This window comes from Neofelis nebulosa, chromosome 2, assembly GCF_028018385.1.
Source record: "Neofelis nebulosa isolate mNeoNeb1 chromosome 2, mNeoNeb1.pri, whole genome shotgun sequence".
Taxonomy (NCBI): Eukaryota; Metazoa; Chordata; class Mammalia; order Carnivora; family Felidae; genus Neofelis; species Neofelis nebulosa.
Window position 1 is genome coordinate 72726193 of NC_080783.1, and position 10752 is coordinate 72736944.

Sequence of the window (10752 nt, forward strand, 5' to 3'; positions counted from 1 at the left end):
GAGCCAAAGCATAAGAGACTCTTAAAAACTGAGAACAAACTGAGGATTGATGGGGGGTGGGAGGGAGGGGAGAGTGGGTGATGGGTATTGAGGAGGGCACCTTTTGGGATGAGCACTGGGTGTTGTATGGAAACCAATTTGACAATAAATTTCATATATTGAAAAAAAAAAAAGGCTGGTAACAGCCAAAATTTATCAAATTCTTAAATACACAAAGACAAATATTTGTTAGTGTAAGACACTTTAATAACTCTGGGAGCCTCAATACAAGGTAAGTCTTTTACACAGGCCTCCATTGAGTGCTCATAACAAAGAATGAGGACAGACAGGAGACTGGAAAGTCTTACTCTCTGCAGCATGACAATGCACGACCTGCCTATGTTTAAGAAAAGAAAAGGAGAACTTGAAGAAGCTCGTCCATGCTCCAGATCCTGCAGGAGTACAAGGTGCGAGTGGCTGTTGCTAATAAAGGGTATGAAACCCACTTCCAGCACAGATTCTAAACTGATACAAGGCTGTGGTCTGTATGTAGCTACTACAGAAAGACTATGAAACCTGCTTGCCCAAGATCTTCCATCAATACAAGGCAGAGATCAGTTGCTTTTGGGGTGGGGTAGGGGAGATGGCAGAGTTTTGCATGCACTCTATACTCTAGAAGGCAGCAAGAAGGACAGAAATCTGAGGACCAGGCACAGAGAGCTTGCCTAAGATTAGAGAAAGATGTACAGAACTAAGTACACTTCCTTTTGCCCCAAGCTTTGTTCCAAATAAGAAAGGTAGCTTACTGCTGAGAGAGTTGTAACAAATTGAGACCCCTTAATGCTAGATGTGCAGGGCCTGAAGGAAGTTGAGGCTACTGAAAGAAAACTTATATCCTCTAGTATCCAAGGCCTCACACTAAGCACTATGTAGTGACAGTCTACTACTGGAGTACTCTAAAGGTAAATAAAGTGATAATAAATTTCAAACCTGACCCAACTACAGACTAAACCAACACAACCCATCACACTGTCTGACAAAAGTGTATTATGTCCAATGTCCACATTCAGGCTTAAATATTATTTATTTCAGTCTCTTCTTTTACTTACAATGTTTGGCATTTAAACAAAAGTTATAAGACACACAAAAATACAAGGGAAAAAAGAATCAACCCACCACTAGGAGATAAGAGAGTCGGGCAGAACCAGATGAATATGGCTCCAATGTTAGCAAAGTGGAAAACTGATGCATTTAACAGTAAACTAAGCAAAACTAAAAACTAGGGAACTGGAAAATAGGCCAGAAGAAAATTATCAAGCATGAAGCATAGAAAAACAGATGGTGGTAAATATAGAAGAGAGGGCTTCAAAGATACTAAAAGAAGACTAAGGAAGTCTACCATATGTTTAGGTGGAATTACAGAAGGAAAGGACCAGGACAGAGAAAAAAAAATTGGAGATACTGGCTTTAAGTGTTTCAAAAGTGACAAAGGATTAGAGTCAGAAAGCCCAGCAGATATCAACTAGAATAATTAGCAATTACATCAATACTCACTGAAAATTATGCTTAAACTGAACATATTATGCTCACTAAAAATTCTGCTTAAAAACAACAAAAACCTGAAAATGCCATGGGAGCACTGATTGGAAATAAACAAAAGTTCCAGATGAGAAAGACTTCAGAAAAGGGAACGTCTGAAGAATAATAGAAAAAGGAGGATGCATAAAAATGCTAAAGCATGTTGAAGAACTGGAAAATAGAAAATGATCTGAGTGCCAGAGTGAAAGGGATGGTATGGGAGAGATGAACAGAAAGGGTGCTAAAGGGAATTCATAAAACAGGTTATATCCATACTGTAAAGGCAACCTTGTGTTCTCTGCTCAGGAGTTCGTACTTTAACAATACAATGGTTTTCGGGGAGCCTGGATGGCTCAGTGGGTTAAGTGTCCGACTTTGGCTCAGGTCATGATCTCCCAGTTCATGGGTTCAAGCCCCACATCAGGCTCTGTGCTATTAGCTCAGAGTCTGGAGTCTGCTACAAATTCTGTCTCCCTCTGTCTCTGCCTGTCCCCTGTGCACATACACGTGCTCTCTCTCAAAAATAAACATTAAAAAAAAAAATGATAGTTTTGAAGCTTTTACCACTAGTAATTTGTATATTATTTTTCTCTTAGGACCCCATAAATTATGTTCCTGACAAACAGAACTTTCAAAGATGAAACAATTAGTAACCCAACAAAACTCTGTCTAGTTTTGCCTAGTCTTAAGAATAAATTCATAAACATCTTCCTGCATTTCTTATAATACTGAAAGTAATTAATTTTAATACCTTTGTGGAATAAGGGAGCACAATCTAATACTATGGACTACAGGCTCAGGAGCTACTGAAGATTTTGAAATACCATCAGCTAAAAACAAACACCCCCCCCCCACACACAAGTTTCTCCCCAATTAAGGACAAGTTATCAGAAAGAAACATACTGGCTCCAAGGCAAATTAAAGAGGATCCAAAAGTAAATGGATAGAAGGCATATTCAATACATCAAATAGAAAAGAATTCTATGGGGGGTGGGGGGATGAGACAGATTATTCAGAATGATGAAAAACAAACATATTTTTCTTTTTTGGCAGGGAGCTGGGAGTGGTAGACAAAAAAAAAAAAACAAAAAAAAAAACACAAGCTGAGTTTTAAAGAAATGAGTAGCCTGAAATATATGTAAGAGATCTAGAAGCACATTGGAAATAGTTTTGAAAACACAGGACAGCAGCCTGGGGTGATAAGAGATTTTAAATCACTTACACACTGATCTACTTACTTTTCCTCATACACATAGGTTATCTCCCTGCCCTTTGATTTCACTGTACCTTCTACATGGTAAGCCTAAGTGCTTGCCTCCCCTAATTATGTCTAATAAGTAGAATTTGGGGCACTATGAAAAAGTAAACTGAAAAGCTTCAGGCAGTATAGGAAAACACTTAAGACCAAAGGAGTCCTACCTATTACCCTACTTAACATAAAGTTTTCTTTGAGCACTACCACAAATTGTTTACCAAGCAGGGCTTGGATTTTTGGTTACCAAAGTTGGAAAACTTACTAATTCCTAAGATCAGAGAAATGATAGCATAATGTTATAGTTTTTCACTGATTCTGCCTATAAAGGAATCTCTTAAATAGCATGTATTCGTTGTCACCACTCTTAAGATTATGTTAACAGTCTGTTCAGGATCTGTCAAAAATCACCAAGTTTGGGGTGCCTGGGTGGCTCAGTTGGTTTGGCTCAGGTCATGATCTCGCGGTCCGTGAGTTCGAGCCCCGCGTCGGGCTCTGTGCTGACAGCTCAGAGCCTGGAGCCTGTTTCAGATTCTGTGTCTCCCTCTCTCTGACCCTCCCCCGTTCATGCTGTCTCTGTCTCAAAAATAAATAAACGTTAAAAAAAATTAAAAAAAAAAAAAAAATCACCAAGTAGTCAAAAACCAAATAACCAGACTAACATAAAGGCCCCAGCCTGATCTATATCAACAAAGTACAGCCCACACCTAAGACTTTTCCTTTCAGAAATCAAGATTAAGATACTAATTAAGATAGAAATAAATAGGAACCTGAGACTAAGCACAATAAATTAAGCATTGCCCAATTTTTAGTATAAAAGCCAATTTCTAACTATTTGCAGAAATATGGTAGTTAAGGGGCCTCTGGGTGGCTCAGTTGGTTAAGTATCTGACTCTTAATTTTGGCTCAGGTCACGATCTCATGGATTCTGAGTTTGAGCCCTTATTTGAGCTCCAGATTCTGTCTCACTCTATGCTTCCACCCCCAACTCGCTCTCTCTCAAGAAATAAACATTAAAAAAAAAAAAAAAAAAAGAGTTAAGAATGCAAGCTATGAGGTCTGTCCTTGGTGCGACTCTAAGCTTAATTTCTCTAATGTTTAATTCTTTACCTACAAAATGGGGATAATAATAGTACCAACTTCAAAGGTATATTGTGAACTTTGCTGGACATAATATGTATTCAGCAAATACTCCCTATTATTGAGCAATGCCATCGTCTTTAAAAGATTTTCATACAGCTTTGTAGACATTCTGTTGGCTATTTCATTACTTGAACTTTGTTTTTAACACAGTAAGACTTTTAGTGTCATGCGGATTTATTACAGGAGGATAACTGCTACAGGATGAAGAAATACACTTTGCCCACTGGAGTATGTACATAAATATTGGGAAAAATAAGCATTATTAACATTTTTTCCTGTTATCTCTAACTGGATTTTGTCTTCTTTGTATTTAGTTTTCGAAATTTCCTTAATGTACCTGCTCTTCCTTTTGTAATTATGGGAAGCAATTATTTAAAAATGAAAGACATGTTTCTTTTTTAAATATAATAAACTCTAGAGAACTCCTAAGAATAATTCCCTAAATTGCAGCACTACTGGTCTACCCTCTTTAGGATCTACTAACCACAAAAGAAAATTAAAAAAAATTAAAGTACTATTCTAGTAATTACTAAGTAGAAAATAAAGTTAAAATCACTCCACAAAACATTTAGAACACCTGAGTATGCTTTAAAATTTTTACTATAAAAAATTTCAAACATATACTAGAGACAATAAACTTCCACATACCAATCAACAGTCTCCAATAATTATCAACATCTGACCTATCTTATAGCCTGTTTTACCATCCTCTATTTCTTTAAGATTTTATCTTTAAGTAATCTCTGCACCCAACATGGGGCTTGAACTCATAATCCCAAGATCAAGAGTCCCACCGTCTACGCTCTACCCACTCAATCAGCCAGGCACCCCACCATTCTCTATTTTAAAGCAAATCCCAATCAAGATATCTATAAGAGTGCCTATTCTTAAACTGTTCTAAGCAACCTGTGGTAAATTACAAAACATGGCTCTAAATCCCTCCAAGTATGCATACATACCTCCTTGCATTATCATGTTGCCTGTCTGCCCAGAAGAGGCAGACTCTTATTTTCCACATCCCTTGAATATGCGCTAGTCTTGCGAGACTTACTTTGATTAAAAGAATGTAGTGTAAGTGACATCATATGATTTGCAAAGCTGTAAGCCTTACAACTTCCTCTCTCTCTCTCTTGGAATGCTGTCTTGAGACCCCCATGCCATTAAGATGACGACATGGAGCAGAGCCTACATGTTAACTGATACCAACTGTCAGAAATATGAGTGACACCATCTAGGACCTTCCAGTCTGAGAAATCCTACAGCTAAATACTGGTATGTAAGTGAACCCCAGCAAAACCAGAACTGCCCAACAGGCACATAGGGCTGTAAAACAGTAAACAGTAATTTTAACCCACTAGGTTTTGAGGTGGTTTGCTATGTAGCAACAGAGTAAAGCTTCACAATTCATCCTAATTTCTATTTTGCCATAATTATCATTATGTACCCAGTTTCTATGAAAAATCTGATTCTATTACAGGGTCTAATTTAGAATTTGTCTTAAATATCTAGGGGAATTGAAGTTAATGAATTATCAAGAGCACAGTATTACTACACAATAAATTCATGGCATGAAGGCCAAAGTTATCACACAAAATATCAATGTATTTCAATAGCCAGTAGTCTCACAGAATTGCATAGTTATAATTCCATTATTTACATCTATTTGGTATAGTCTTTTAATCAGTCTGCTTCTGGGGGAAAAATAATTTTTTTTTGTAAGTGGGAAATCCTAGTGTTTTATGGGTTCTAGTGAACATGGAAATGTGGAAGCTATTTCATTCACACTGGGTGGTCACATCAGAAAGCAGAGAACTCTTTGGGTCTTTAAAAAACAAAACAAAAAAAAACTGCCTCTGGGTTTGTAGCTGACAGATACTTAGGACAAACATACCCACGTCTTAAAAAATAATCAGAAAAAGGTTTAACATCCTCACGAGAAAACGACTATAGTCTATATACTACCTTATGAGATAATCTGTTTTCCTTTAAAGTATGTATTTAATCTGCTGGGGTACCTAGGTGGCTCAGTCGATTAAGCATCCGACTTCAGCTTAGGTCATGATCTCATGGTTCTTGGGTTCCAGCCCTGCATGAGGTTCCATGCTGACAGCTCAGAGCCTGGAGCCTGCTTCAGATTCTGTGTCTCCCTCTCTCTGCCCCTCTCCCAATCATATTTCTCTTTCTCTTTCTCTCTCTCTCTCTCTCAAAAATAAACATTAAGAAAAAAATTAAAATGTAAATATCAAGTTTCAATCTTTAGACTGGCCACCATTTTAGTTAGTTTTTTTTTTTTTTTCCTGGAAGGTGAGAGACACATTATACTATAGTGCAATAATAATAGATGAGAACCTAGCTTTTAAAGTTCAGAAGTTGCCCTCTTTTAAAACTGTTGACAAAACTAGGTGGAGAACAGTAGGTGATTTCAAAACCAGGTATTCAACTTATGTAGTCTAACTGGTAGAGCCACAGAGAAATATATTTGAGAGCAAGAAAAACCAGCTTTGATCGATCGCATGACTTCAGACCAGAATAGAAAAGTTAAGATCAATGAAAATTAAACCACAGCCAACTCTCAAATTATAATTTTATCCCTTGCTCTTGGGTTCATCTTACTATCAGCAACTTTTTAAAGACAGTATTTCTATAAAATAATGATTTGTGAGGAGATAAATTATTTCACTATAACAGAATTTTGCTTTAGTGAATTCAATAGATGTTACAAGTAATTCAAAATCTTACTCATTTCACATTGTAATCCTAATGGGATCAGTTGTTAATCTGTTATTTAGGAGTTAAAAGTTAATTAGTTAAGTTTAATTTTCTGGTTAAAAATAAGGTTTGATGCAAACATTTCACTGCCTTCCACTTAAGCATTTCCCACTGTTCTTTATTACTGACAATTATCTGCAGTAACAGAAAAGATGCTGTCAGTAAAGGCAATCTTAAAAATTACTTTTATTGGTCTTAGGGACATAATAGCTCTCCATTTCCAAAGACACAGAGCACTTTCTCAAACAGTAGAGGTTTTTCAAGTCATCTTCCATTCAATTCGTTGCAGCTATGGGAACAAACTGTCCATTCCTAAAACAAAATGGGATACCATGACTTTGCAGTTTCCTTATCAAACTCCTATAGTCTTCTCCACATCTCAGTTCAAGCAATACTTTCTGTACAAATTTCCCCAAAGATTAAGCACCCCTCTTCTGTCCTCCCACAGTACTACTATGTACCTACACTAAGATAATAGCAGTAGTTGTTTATACACTAGTCTCATGACTAAACTGTGAGTTGTAGAGGGCAGATGAGGTGTCCAGCTCATTCTCATAATGTGAAGCCCTGGTCTAGTAGCTGGAATGCAGTAAGTTATCAAAAAAATGTTTTACATAATTTGATAATTCTGCACTACCATTTTCCTAAAACATAGTATTAAAATGTGGGCAACTCTTGAACATAAGCCAGATGAAGAGTTGTGTAAAATGGATATAGAGCTCATTAAAGATTGGCTGCATGTGAGCCACGAATGAGGTCTCACTTGATTACCTGACATCTTCATGTAGAACATATGTGCAAGTCTATCTATATAAGGGAATCTTTGTACTTTATCTTGGAAAATAAGCACTCTTACCAGTATAGCAGAAAGAGTAATCACTTGTATTTAAGTAGGAATTTTTAATCATTCTTATTCAAGACATCTGACCCTGTGTGCAACTTTGAGAAAAGCCAAGACTATGCATATCCACAGGCTGACATCTGAGGCATCATTTAAAGCAAAGGAAAAGCTGTAAAAAGTTCTTATCTAAAAACACTTGCAGCCATTTGCAACTACATGGATGGAACTAGAGGGTATGCTAAGCGAAATTAGAGAAAGACAAATACATGCCTTCACTCATATGAGGACTTTAAGACACAGAACAGATGAACATAAGGGAAGGGAAGCAAAAATAATATAAAAACAGGGAGGGGGACAAAACAGGAGAGACTCAAATATGGAGAACAGAGGGTTGCTGGAGGGGTTACAGGACAGGGGGATGGGCTAAATGGGTAAGGGGCACTAAGGAATCTACTCCTGAAATCACTGTTGCACTATATGCTAATTTGGATGTAAATTAAAAAAATAAAAACATTTGTATTATAGAATTTATATAAATACAGGTTACTGGGGGGAAGGAGAAATTACAGGCAGAGTAATATTTTAAGGTTATTCTGACTGGAATATAAACTGGACTTGAATCAATTCCAATTGCTTTTATATACATTAAAAATTCACTTTGAGAGTATTATGTCCCCTAGGTGTTGACTACTACAGGCGACCTCATCCACTTTGGTCCTCACATCAACTCTAGGAAAACTGCCGTTTTCAAGGAAATCTGAAGAGATTTAAAATCGGCAAAATTAAGACTCAAATCCAGGTCTTCGGACCACAACTGTTTCACAAAAGGCTGTAGACCTGTAAAGGAAATACTGACCTCATTTCTGAAACAAAATCTTTATCTTCACCAAAAAAATCTCGTTACACTTTTTGTCTGCCTTGTTAACAACATACTGTTTGGTTTTTAAAACAAAAATTCATTTTTAACCTTACCTCTTAGTTGTAAACAGAAAGGGAGGAAGGGGAGGTTTAAGTAAAAATAAATAAAAGTCCTACAAAAAACAAAAGACACCTTACTAAATTCAATTTCACTTTGGCACATTTACTCTCAATAGTGCCAAACGACACTAGTGAGGAATCCATTACCAGGGTAGATTTCCCCCGTATATTACTATCTATCTGTGTACGTACGAAAAAAAATAATTGTAGTATTTTATGGTGTGTGTTTGTACATGTTCATCTTCACTACGCAGTTCCATCAAAATGAGGGAATATTCTACAAATCGTGCCTTCCATATTTTTACTTCTTCTACCAATAGGTTCGTTTTTTATACATACCACCAACTATTTCAACTCGAAGAACATACAAATTTATCACAACACAAAGCAACTCTCAAAGTATCACGATATTCAAGAAACAGGGCGATCAACGAGCAAAGCGCCACCGCAACTTAAGGGGCTTAGCAAAGTCCCTTCAATTCGAGACCGGGTTGGCAGAGGCCCAAACTCCCCCGCCTTCCACACCGCGCTCCTTAAATACTTCACTCGTGACACGCCCGGCCCGCAGGGCTCTGGAGGACCCTCCTTACCCCGAGTCAAGAGCAGGCCTCCAAAGGCCAAGATAGGGCCGAAACCCCCAGCCCTTGCCAACAACACGTCCTTAGGGAAGACGTACAATCTGCCCCTCCACCCGTCACAAACTCCACCACGAGATGAAAGGCCACCGGCAGAGGCCTGCGCCCAGTCTCCCTTCGTACCCGTGACTCCGTATCACGATCCTCCGCCCCAAGTAAAGACGGAGGAAGCAGCCTCCGCGTCCCCAAGCCTGTACTTCGTTTTCTCCCCTCCCCCACGCGGCCTAGGTTAGAACCAACTCCCAGAAAGAGAAAAGCCCGTGCGCCGCAGCTTATTACCCCTGCTCCCGAGCTGGCAACGAATAAGGCGTGTCTCTCTCGCAACGACCGCAGCACTGCCTTCCTCCTCGGAGTTCTAGGCCTCTAACTGAGGCAAAGCAGTCCGCAGAGAAGCACAATGGCGACCGCCCCTCTCTCAGATCCGGCGCAGAACCAGCCGCCACCGTTAAAAGCCCCTCCCTTCTCTTCCCCCCCACTTCACGGACTCCGCCGACATCTCGCGAGAGGGGCGGCGCTGCGGGGGACCCGAGAGCTGCGGGCGGGCTCGACGTACCCTACCGCGGGGTGGTGCTCTGACTGCGGCAACCGTTGAAGGGCTGCCCCCAGGGAGGCAGCAAGGCGCCACCGGTAAGCAGCTGCGGCTGGTGGGCCGGCGGGCTGGCGGCTGGGCCGGCAAGGGTGCGGACGCCGGGAGAGGGGGTGCTGGAGGCCCAGCCCTAGTTGCCGCCTCGCTTACTTGGCTAGAGGCTCTAATTCAGCCTTGCCGGCCCCGGCGCCCGAGTCCACGCCATCGGCTCTTGCCGCCTCTGGCAAACCAGTTGGACCCACTGCTCGAAATACCGCCCAGTTCCTTTTTTTTTTTTTTTTTTTTTTGGCGCTTGGTAAGTGGCGCAGTGAATGTTTATTGACTTGAATCAAGCACTGCCTCTCCCGACCTCCCCTCCTCCCACTCTCTGCCGGTCCTGCCCGTGGTCTGAGAGCCCTCACCTTTCAGGGTAGGAGCCAGTTGCCCAGGACCGTTTCTTGCTGGTGGTCATTCAGCCTTGGTGGTGGTGTACTTTTACAGTCGTGTCTCCTAAAATCGTGATACTGATCTTTGATAGTGTAGCTACAGATTTTGCAGTAAAAATTCACTTGGAGGAAAATTTTAAGGTAAATGGTCCTGTGAAAATTAGGCGAAACATTTAAAAACCCTGTAATGTGGTAAGCTTAGTATGTAAATGATTAGTAAAAAATAAAAAGGAGTAAGAGAAAACTGCAATTGATGTGGATTTAGATTACATTACGTGGATTCAGGTGATATTGTACTTATTTTGAATAATGTATCAAACATAAAAGTTCTTTAACGGTAAAGATAAGTTACTGAGACTTGTAGACTTACTCAACGGCATCTGTTAAAGTGACTGTTTTATTAGGTTTTAAGCGATGCATTGTATTCAAATAATTCCAATAAATGAAGTATGAGGTTTCTATGAATATCTTTGTCATTTCATCTGAAGGGAATGCACTGTCACTTCTCATCCCCATTTCACTCTGGGAGACTAACAGACTATCCATGCTTCGTTCACTATTATAAA

At 39.5% G+C, this 10752-nt stretch overlaps 1 protein-coding gene across 15 annotated transcripts in view; it reads right to left on the bottom strand.

The window, feature by feature from the left end:
• MARCHF7 (membrane associated ring-CH-type finger 7) overlaps nucleotides 1-9620 on the bottom strand; it is a 61074-nt gene extending 51454 nt beyond the window's left edge. For 8 of the 15 annotated variants that reach the window (XR_009251494.1, XR_009251519.1, XR_009251490.1 and 5 more), the window contains exon 1: nucleotides 9455-9620. The gene's annotated coding sequence lies outside the window, so the exon portion shown is untranslated. The remainder of the gene's footprint in view (nucleotides 1-9454) is intronic. The other 7 variants (XM_058694641.1, XM_058694613.1, XM_058694623.1 and 4 more) reach the window with 3 other exon arrangements.
• Between the last annotated feature and the right edge of the window lie 1132 nt (nucleotides 9621-10752).